The 9145-nt window shown below is 45.5% G+C and overlaps 1 pseudogene; it reads left to right on the forward strand.

The window, feature by feature from the left end:
* Positions 1-1769: 1769 nt before the first annotated feature.
* On the forward strand, positions 1770-8728 carry LOC127619667 (uncharacterized; annotated as a pseudogene).
* The last annotated feature ends 417 nt before the right edge of the window (positions 8729-9145 follow it).

A 9145-nucleotide genomic window follows, 5' to 3' on the forward strand; every position in this document is an offset into this window, starting at 1 on the left:
CCCGCCTGAGCTCGGTGAGCTGGAGCTGCAGCGATTCCCACTTCCGCATCTGACGCTCCACCACCGCTGTTTACTTTCTGCCCTATGATGAAACCAGCGCCTTTCTCTGGCCGGGAGGAGGATTGCAACGGATTTCTCCTTCAGTGCTCACTCGCTCTAGAGGTACAACCATACAATTTCCCAACTGAACGTTCAAAAATCTCCTTCATTATTTCACTCTTATCTGGCTGAGCACTTCAATGGGCAGAATCCATGTGGAATCAGACAGGACCGGTTACTGACTCTCTTCAAAACTTCATAACACACTTTAAAGAAGTATTTGGTTGTCCTGTAGGTGATTCATCAGTCTGTGAGCAGTTATATCACCTCCAACAAGGACAAATGTCTATAACTGACTATGCTATAATGTTTAGAACCCTTGCCGCCACGAGTGGATGGAATGAGAGAGCACTCATGACAACCTACCGTCAAGGATTAAATCCAGCCCTCAGATTACAACTCGCAATTTATGATGATGTCATGGGCCTTGAGAAGTTTATTCAACAATCTATCCGAGTCTCTCGCCGAGTTCAAAATTGTTACCCAGATCTTCACCAATCATCATATGCTTCCTCGTCTAGGCCTGCTGATATCCCAGATCACCGCGGGGTTGAGCCTATGCAAATTGACCATACCCGTCTTTCTCCATCAGAAAGAACCAGACGCATGACCCATAATCTCTGTCTGTATTGTGGGGACAACTCTCATTACATCGGTGGTTGTCCTGTCCGTCCACCTCGTCTCTTGGTGAGTTCGTTGGTAGTCAGTCCCCTCAATATTGCTCCTTTATCCACCACCGTTTCATTGATTTCTACTGATGTTACCATCTCAGTTACAGCCCTCATTGATTCAGGATCAGCGGGTAATTTCATCTCGGGCGACCTCTGCCGGCAACTTCAACTCCCGAAAATCCTCTGCTCAACCCCGTTCACAGCCAAATCAGTGACTGGAAAGACCTTGAATCCTGGGTATGTAAAACACAGAATAAAACCAATCACTTTAAGAGTCGGTTGTCTACACGAAGAACCATTCACTCCTTTGGTGTTAGAAAATTCCACTTCTGCGATCATTCTTGGCAGACCCTGGCTCATCCAGCACAATCCTGATGTCTCATGGAACAACAGAGAAATTCTGCGCTGGGGTTCTACTTGTTTCTCTACCTGCTTCCCTAAGCTTCCAAGACCTGCCTCTACTTCGTCTCAAACTATCTCCATTGCTGTGACATCTATCCTCAAGCAAAACGGACCATGGAAATTCCACCCTGTTATGCCTCCTTTGCAGACGTATTTAGTCCTGAAAAGGCCTCTCATCTTCCCCCACACAGACCTTGGGATTGCGCCATTGACTTGGAACCTGATACATCGGTGCCCCGCGGCCACATTTATTCTCTCTCCATCCCAGAACAACGAGCCATGGAAGAGTATATACAAGAAGCCCTAAATCAGGGGTACATTCGTCCATCAACTTCGCCAGCAGCATCTAGTATCTTCTTCGTGGCAAAGAAAGATGGTGGTCTATGACCTTGCATCGATTACCGGGCTTTGAATAAGATCACCATCAAGTTTCGGTACCCACTCCCTCTCGTACCCACATCACTCGAACAGCAACGAGGCGCTAGTATCTTCACCAAGCTTGACCTCAGAAGTGCGTATAATCTAATCCGGATACGAGAGGGGGATGAGTGGAAGACCGCATTCATTACCCCCTCTGGCCACTACGAATATCTTGTTATGCCGTATGGTCTGGTCAACGCCCCTTCGGTGTTTCAAGATTTCATGAACGAAATACTCTTCATGAACGAAATAGATTTCCTCAACAAATTTGTGATAGTATATATTGATGACATTCTTATCTTCTCCCAAGACGAATCTTCACATCAACGACATGTCTCCGGTGTTCTCCAACGATTACGAGATCACTCCCTCTTCCTAAAAGCAGAGAAATGCATCTTCCATCAAGATTCGGTTACTTTCCTTGGGTACATTGTGGGTAAGCAGGGGGTGAAGATGGATGAAGGAAAGGTCACGGCAGTCACCTCATGGCCCACTCCGCAAACAGTAAAAGAGCTCCAACGATTCCTTGGCTTCGCAAATTTCTATCGCAGGTTCATTAACAATTACAGTACCATAACCTCTGCTCTTACCTCTCTCCTGAAAGGGAAACCAAAATCCCTGTCCTGGAACCTTGAAGCTGACCATGCCTTCCAGACGTTGAAAAACGAGTTCATCTCTGCTCCTCTTCTACGCCACACTAACCCAGACCTCGCCTTCATCGTTGAAGTCGATGCCTCCACAACTGGAGTAGGTGCCATACTTTCTCAGCACCAGGGGGATTCCCATAAACCTCTTCCCTGTGCCTTCTTTTCAAAAAAATTATCCCCAGCTGAACAGAATTATGATGTGGGTAACTGGGAACTCCTCGCCATCAAATTGGCTTTGGAAGAGTGGAGACATTGGCTCGAAGGGGCACAACATCCTTTCACGGTACTTACCGATCATAAGAACCTTCAGTATCTCAAAGAAGCCAAGAGACTAAACCCACGTCAAGCCCGTTGGGCTTTATTCTTCACTCGGTTCCACTTCTATATCACCTATCGTCCAGGATCCAAGAATACCCGTGCGGATGCTTTATCCAGACTCCATGCCCTTCCAGACACCATTGATGAACCTGAACCAGTTCTGCCCACTACAGTTTTCGTCAATCCCATTCAATGGGACATTAATGATCAAATCCAGGAAGCCACGAGACTAGAACCTACTCCACCAGAATGCCCAGACACCCTCACGTATGTCCCAGACGAATATCGCCTACCTCTCATCGAATCTGCTCATTCGTCAGTTGGTACGGGTCATCCTGGAGCGACACAGACTTACACTCTCCTACAGCAACAATATTGGTGGCCAGACATGAGAAAGGAAGTACAACGCTTCGTCCAGGGGTGTCAAATTTGCGCTATATCTAAAACTCCACGTCACTTACCTTCTGGGAAACTATTACCTCTACCTAGTCCTCAACGGCCGTGGTAACATCTGGGTATTGATTTAATTACTGATTTACCTCCATCAGGAGGCAACACCTGCATTCTCATTATAGTTGACAGATTCTCCAAAGCCTGTAAACTGATCCCCTTACCAGGCCTTCCTACAGCTCTTGAGACAGCCGAGAGACTCTTCAACCAGGTTTTTCGTCATTTTGGCCTCCCTGAGGACATTGTGTCCGATCGAGGACCTCAATTCATCTCTCGGGTTTGGAAAGCTTTCTTTTCTCTTCTCGGAGTGACGATAAGCTTGACATCGGGATATCATCCCCAGGCTAATGGGCAGACTGAGAGGAAGGTTCAAGAAATTAATCGTTTCCTCCGCACGTTCTGTCAAGATCATCAAGACACGTGGAATCAATTCCTTGCCTGGGCAGAATACGCCCAAAACTCCTTGCATCAGACCACCACAGGGCTAACACCTTTCCAATGTTTCCTAGGTTTCCAGCCACCACTGTTTCCATGGTCCGGTGAGCCTTCCGAGGTCCCTTCAGTTGATTTCTGGTTTCGAGAAAGTGAAAGAGTGTGGAATGATGCCCATCATCATCTCCAGCGGGCCATACACAGACACAAAAGATTTGCAGATGTACGTCGAAATGACACCCCTGTGTTTGAACCTGGTCAACTTGTCTGGCTCTCGACTCGAGACATCCGTCTACGCCAAACATGTCGTAAATTGAGCCCACGATATATCGGACCTTTTAAAATTCTCCATCAAGTCAATCCAGTCACATATAAGCTTCACCTACCTCCTCGATTCAACATTCACCCAGTTTTCCATGTATCTCTCCTGAAACCTCATTATCCTTCTGTTTTTCCTCCCACTACAGAGCCTGATTCTGACCAGACCCCTCCCTTACCTACCATTGAAGAGGACCCCATCTACTCAGTCCACGAAATCCTGGACTCCCGACGTCGGGGTGGTCGTATAGAATACCTTGTCGACTGGGAAGGTTACGGGCCAGAAGAAAGATCTTGGGTTTCTCGAGACGATATCCTGGACCCGACTCCTCTCACTGAATTCCACCAACAACATCCACATCGACCAGCCCCACGACCTCGAGGCAGACCACCACGACGTCGGGGTCCTCGAGTCGCTGGCGCTGACCCTGGAGGGGGTAATGTCAGGAGGCAATCAGGCTCACTCACATCCACAACACAAAGATCACACTCACCCGAATACTAATCACCTGCACCTGTCATCAATCCAGCAATCCAGCAATCACCAGCACTATTTAAGAGCACAACTCACCTCCAGTCTCTGTCAAACCTTGAACGAGGAAATATCCATTAACCTGCTCTCTGTGCTTTTCAGACGATTGTTCCTGAGACTATTCCAGTCTGTTTCCTCAGTACACCCTTGTGTTACTTACCTGTTTTCCCTCGTCCAGAGACTCCTCCATCTCCCTGGTGTTCATACTCCGCGTCCTTTGGATTGTGATACTTATCACACTCAAGCCTGCCGTTATCTGCAAGAGAAAAGACGGTCATTCATCAGTATTATACTCACAGCGCCCGTTGATGCATCTGAACTTCCCTACTGTCCTACGAAAGCTTCATTAAAAGTTATTCTGAATCCTTCTAACCTTGTTGTCCTAGTGTGTATCCTGACAATATGAGATAAATGACAGAAACATAATAATAATAACAATAACAATATAAGGCATCTAATGGGGGCAATCAGCCCTTCAGATATGAATTTCAGGCCCTGATATTGTCCATAGTGCAAGTGTTTCATTTGATTTCAGCTGTAATGCTGAGGGAAATGGTAGTCAAGTGAGATAAGTTCTTTTGAAATTCCTCTGCCAGATTGCCAGCAAGCAAGTTAGTAGCCTACCATCTTACTTTTAGGAAAGTGCCAGGTAAAGGTGAAGGAAAAGAGGAGAAGAAATTTTAGAAGAGAGTAAGAAGAAGGATGCAAAGAGTGTGACCAATGGCAGGTGTCCCTGTGTTGTGGAGTCATCTGCAATAGTTCCTATATTCAACCATTGTTTATTTATGTTTGTTTAGTTCACTTTTATGCCACAGTGTCATCTATTGTATACAGTGCAGAAAAGAATGAACCTTTACCTCCGTATCGAAATTTCATTGAGATATATTCAACAATGTATATAATATTATTTCATTGTTTTTAACATTGTCATAGTGGTATTCATTGCTAGATCAGGTGCTGTTTGTTTACTGTCTTGAACGCGGGTCGCTTAGACGTGTGTTTGGTGTGTGTGCGCTGTATTTGTGTTGACTTGTCCCATAGTATTCGCTGATAGAATTGTTAGACTTGTTTAAACTTGTCACGTAGGATTCGTTGCTAGATTTGCTTAGACTTCGGGTTGGTTATCCTGTGTGTGTGTAAAACTAACGTCGTTTTAGTGTCTGCAAACAGTGCTTCACTTGTTTTAGAGTATTATTTATTGCTAAAGTGCAGCATAATTTATTTGCGCTGTACAGAAGTTGCGTTTGTTCCCGCGCAACCCTGAGTTTCGGTTTCGGGTGACCACGTGACTAGCTTTGTTGTGATAAGTAGCATTAAGGCGTGGCTGCTTTTTTCCACTTAACGGCTCGTAAAAGTGGTTATTTATTGGACTTAATGCTGACGCAGAAGCGGCAGCGGAAGTGGTGGCCCTCGTGTGAAGCCCTCCTTGGGTAAAGACCTACTTGGGTAAAGACCAGCGAGTCTACCTGTGCGAGTCCACCGAGCAAGGACACTGACAAGGCGCCACTCACCAAAGCACTTAAGTATTTTTCTATTCTATATCTTTTATTATTTTACTTATACATACATACTAACATGTCTAGTTCACTAATAACACATGCCTTCAAGCACATCCCTGTTATCTGTTGTAGACCGTTCACAAGATACAGATGCAAGACAAAACGCAACCCACACAACCTACGGCCGCTTTGCACTTCAACACCTGCTCCACTCTCGTTCTCAGTGGGACTCTGGAACTGCCAGTCTGCTGTGAACAAAGCTGCCTTCATTCCAGCTTTTGCCACCCTCAGCATCCTGGCACTGAGGATACAGCAACACCTGCTGCTCTCTCCAACAACTTCTCCTTCTCCCACACCCCTTGACATACTGGTAGGGGTGGGGGAACAGGTTTGCTCATTCATAATAACTGGAATTTTTCACCACAGGCTTCACTATGTAACAATACATCTTTTGAATTCCATGCTATTACTACAATGCAACCCACAAAATTACATGTTGTTGTCATCTATCGCCCCCCAGGTCAGCTGACAAGCTTTCTTGAGGAATTGGATGTCCTGTTGTCCTCCTTGCCAGAGGATGGCAGGCCACTTGTGGTTCTTGGTGATTTCAACATACACCAAGACAAACCCCAGGCCACTGAACTGAATACTCTTCTGGCATCATTCGACTTGGAAAGACTACACACCACAGCAACTCACAGGTCGGGCAACCAGCTGGACCTCATTTTTACACGTAACTGTACCACCTCTGATATTCTTGTTACACCTTTACATGTCTCTGATCACTACTTTGTTCAATTCAACATTATTCTCCCATCCATTGTAAAACCGACCCCACCTTTGGTTTCCTTTCGCCGTAACCTCCATTCCCTCTCACCCTCTCGCCTTTCCACTGATGTCTCTGCCTCTCTTCCCACAATAAATTTATTTTCCATGCTTGATGTAAACACTGCCACAGACACACTTAGCTCTACTTTAACAACCTGTCTAGACAACATCTGTCCTCTCTCCTCTAGACCAGCACGGACTACATCACCCAGCCCCTGGCTGTCTGACGTCCTTCGTGAACATCGGACTGATCTCAGGGCAGCTGAGAGGAGATGGCGGAAATCTAAAGATCCAGCTGATCTAGGTAAATATCAGCTTCTGCTTGCAACTTTTTCAAATAACATTAAAACTGCAAAAATTTCATATTAGCAGACCAAGATCAACAGCACCACAGACACTCGTAGCTTGTTTAGAACATTTAACACACTTCTCTGCCCTCCCCCTCCACCACCTGACACATCACTGACAGCAGATATATTCGCCACATTTTTTACTGATAAGGTTACAGCCATCAGCAATACATTCACAGCACCACACCCTGTGAAACACCTGGCTCCTGTATGCAACCCTTCTTTCCCTATGTTCTCTCCTTTAACTAACACTGAGGTCTCTAAACTCCTCCTCTCCAACCACCCCACAACCTGTTCCCTTGACCCCATTCCATCACACCTTCTCCAGGCCATCTCTCCGTCCATCCTACCGGCACTTACACACATAATTAACACATCTCTACTTGCAGGCACTTTTCCCACTACATTTAAGCAGGCTTGAGTAACCCCACTGCTGAAAAAACCTGCACTTAACCCCACACAGATAGAACACTACAGACCAGTCTCTCTCATCCCATTCATGGCAAAAACACTTGAAAGGGCATTTTTCAATCAGATCTCCACCTATCTCTCACAGAACAAGCTGCTGGATGACAATCAGTCAGGCTTCAAAAGTGGACACTCCACTGAGACTGCCCTGCTGTCTGTCATCGAGTCGCTGAGACAGGCGAAAGCTGAATCCAGATCATCCGTTCTGATTCTGCTGGACCTTTCTGCTGCCTTTGACACAGTCAACCATCAGATCCTACTCTCCACCCTCTCTAAACTGGGTATCACTGGAACTGTGCTTGACTGGTTCAACTCTTATCTCTCAGAAAGGTCCTTTGAGGTAGCATGGAGAGGGGAAGTATCCAAGCCACACCAGTTACTTACTGGGGTACCTCAGGGATCAGTGATTGGGCCACTTCTCTTCTCCATATACACATCACTGGGACCCATCATTCAGTCACATGGTTTCTCTTACCACTGCTACGCTGATGACACGCAACTCTACTTGTCTTTCCAGCCCAACGACACCACAGTGACCGCTCAAATCGCTGCCTGTCTGGCAGACATCTCAGCCTGGATGAAGGAACACCACCTTCAACACAACCCTGCCAAGACCGAACTCCTTGTCTTTCCAGCCAACCCGGCTGTTGAACACAACATCACCGTGCAGCTGGGTCCAACTACAGTTTCGCCTTCCAAAACGGTCAGAAATCTAGGGGTAACCATTAATGATGAGCTAAATTTCACAGACCACATTTCAAAAACTGCAAGATCATGTAGATTTACACTCTACAATATCAGGAAGATAAGACCCTTCCTCTCTGTACATGCCACACAACTGCTCGTTCAGTCCCTTGTCATAACTAGACTGGACTACTGTAACGCTCTCATTGCAGGCCTTCCTGCATGTGCAATTAGACCCCTGCAAATGATCCAGAATGCAGCAGCACGTCTGGTCTTTAATGAACCTAAGAGAGCACATGTTACACCACTCTTTGTCTCTCTCCACTGGGTGCCGGTTCATGCATGTATTAAATTCAAGGCCCTGATGCTGGCATATAAAACAGTCACTGGGTCTGCTCCAGCATACCTAAAAACATTTATGCAGAGCTATGTTCCCACCAGAAGCCTGCGGTCGGCTAAGGAACGTCGCCTTGTCGTACCAAAACAAAGAGGCACCAAAACACTTTCCCGGACTTTCAGTTTCATCATACCGCGGTGGTGGAATGACCTTCCCAACTCAATCCGGGAAGCTAACTCACTCTCTATCTTCAAAAAACGGCTAAAAACACATCTTTTCCAAAAGCACTTAACCGGTCACTAAAAAAAAATAAAATAATAATAATAATAATTTTTACATTTCTTGTTGCACTTAAATCTGTTTTGTATACTATTCAGATGATATTGAAACTTTGTAATATGGCACTTTTTGTACCACTGTCTCCCTAAGATGATTCACTGATGTTCTTCCTCTTTTGTAAGTCGCTTTGGATAAAAGTGTCTGCCAAATGAATAAATGTAATGTAATGTATGATATAGCATAGTTCAGCACATTACTACATTCACCATTGTCAAAATCAGGGACTAAAATTGTTTTCATTTCGGTTCATTCTGAGCAAAATCAGAAGTTCTGCAGCCTCCTTTTCAAAAGGTTACCAGTTCGAGCAAAATAAAAGAATGGTTAATAATGTTATTTTTAAAATGACAGTAC

The sequence above is a fragment of the Xyrauchen texanus genome, chromosome 26, assembly GCF_025860055.1.
Source record: "Xyrauchen texanus isolate HMW12.3.18 chromosome 26, RBS_HiC_50CHRs, whole genome shotgun sequence".
Taxonomy (NCBI): domain Eukaryota; kingdom Metazoa; phylum Chordata; class Actinopteri; order Cypriniformes; family Catostomidae; genus Xyrauchen; species Xyrauchen texanus.